The sequence below is a fragment of the Lipotes vexillifer genome, unplaced genomic scaffold, assembly GCF_000442215.2.
Source record: "Lipotes vexillifer unplaced genomic scaffold, Lipotes_vexillifer_v1.1 scaffold285, whole genome shotgun sequence".
NCBI classification, from domain to species: Eukaryota; Metazoa; Chordata; class Mammalia; order Artiodactyla; family Lipotidae; genus Lipotes; species Lipotes vexillifer.
The window spans coordinates 707,783-709,813 of record NW_006788807.1 but is presented as its reverse complement, the minus strand read 5'-3'; positions in this window follow the sequence as shown (position 1 = coordinate 709,813).

Genomic DNA, 2,031 nt, shown 5'->3' with positions numbered 1-2,031 from the left:
GTCTTTTTTTTTTTTTGCGGTACACGGGCCTCTCACTGTTGTGGCCTATCCCATTGCGGAGCACAGGCTCCGGACGCGCAGGCTCAACGGCCATGGCTCACGGGCCCAGCCGCTCCGCGACATGTGGGATCTTCCCGGACCGGGGCACGAACCCGTGTCCCCTGCATCGGCAGGCGGACTCTCAACCACTGCGCCACCAGGGAAGCCCTGTTAAAGTCATTTTAAACTGAGTTTCTGTCACGTGCCACCAGAAGAGTTCTGTTTAATAAAAATCTGACCCTAAAGAGAACACCACGTCAGCTAGTTCGCAATTCCCTATGCAAAACCGGCCACAGGCCAGCTGGCCCAGCCAGTCATTGAGATATTCCTTTACAGGAATGCAAGATAACTGAGGAAAGCAAATCAGCCACCTTCTAGTCTCTCTCCCCTGTATCAACTGCTGAGACACAACCCAGTTTGCCCACTGGACCAGGGCTGAGCCCTCAGCACTGGCTGTGTCCCTTGAGGCTGCACTGGGCACACCACACCCCACATGCCACTGTGGGTCCCAAGGGCAACCCTGCCACTGCTGATGCTCGAACGTGGCCATTTAGACCACGTGGCACTGCAGCCTCGGCCCAAACACCCAGACCTTCAGATGCAGCAGAGCAGGAACCATGGTGGCCCTTCAGGCTGGCCCGCAGCACTGAGTCTTACCTTCAGAGAAGCCGGAGGGGTGAGGATCCCCCCAAAGGCTGCCCTAGTCTCACGTTTGCCTCTTGTGTAGCCAACGTTGGACCTGAGGCCTTGTCTTTCCTTTTTGAAGGGAGGGTGGGGAGAGGGAGGGAAAAAGGAGTTCTGACCAGAACCTGACCCGTCCTCCAGCGGCCAGCCCGGCCGACGGCCTCTGTGGTTGCCTCCCCTGCCCCCCACCACCTGGCACAGGGATGCTGACCCCCCAGGAGTGCTCTAGAGGACATCATGCAGCAAGGGGTGCCTGGCTCAGTGCCCGGTGCATCGTAGGTGCTTGGAAAGAGGGTTTATTTCTTCCCTCCCTCCCGAAAGAAAAGTGCTGACTCAGCAAAGAAACGCTGAGTTACGGGATGTACCACTTAAACTGCCCGGATCCTGGCATGAGGCTCTTCCCACAGTGGTGGCAGGGGAGGGGGCAGGGGCGAGAAGTAGGCAGAGAAGGTGGGAGGGGAGGAGGAGCGAGGGAGGAAATAAGAAAACGGCCTCACCATCCAAATGTTCCCAAAGAAAGATTTCCTTGACTTTCAGAGTGGAAATGAACCTGCGCGCTCCGCCCGGCAGCGCCCAGGCACAGCTGATCCGCATCTCCTACAAGTCAATCCCTCCCGGCCACAGGGGCTCCTGAGAGTTCTGGGTCCTTTCTCCGGCCCCTGCAGGCACAGAAGGACCCTGGAGACCACCTCACACACTCCCAGCGCCCCCCCACCCCCCTTCGGCTTTATTGTTAACCTCCCACGAGAGGAGGTGCAGGTGGCCAAAGGTCACCTCGCGCAGCAGTCACATGCCCGGAAGGAGATGCTGACGCCGCCATCACCTCCCGACCCCCGCCGCCCCTGCAGGGGCACTGAGGGCCCCCAGGGTCTCCTCATGCTCCAGCCTCGGCCCCACGATGTCCACGATGTCCCCGGTGCTGGACTCACGGAGGGGGGATGGCCTTCAGTCAGCAGGCCCAGTCCTGGAGGCCAGAGCATCTCTGCAGCAACACCCTGGCCCAAAGAGCATCTGTGAGCCGCCTGCCAAGCTGATTCCAGCGCCTCTGCCTGGCAGCCACGTGTGGGGCTGTCTTGTCACCAGCTGTCTGTCTACCTTTACCCAACGCTCAAGATGCTCTCTTCAAACCCACCCACTAGTACAAAACATCAACCCCCAAATAACCTGAAGCCGGAGGTCCCACGATACGCCCTGGACAGGGAGCTACACGTCAACGCTCTCCTGTTTCATTCTGATCAGGAAAATTTCACCAGGACGTTTCCTTTATTAAAATAATTCCTGCTCTTTCAGAATAATAGGATTCATTTT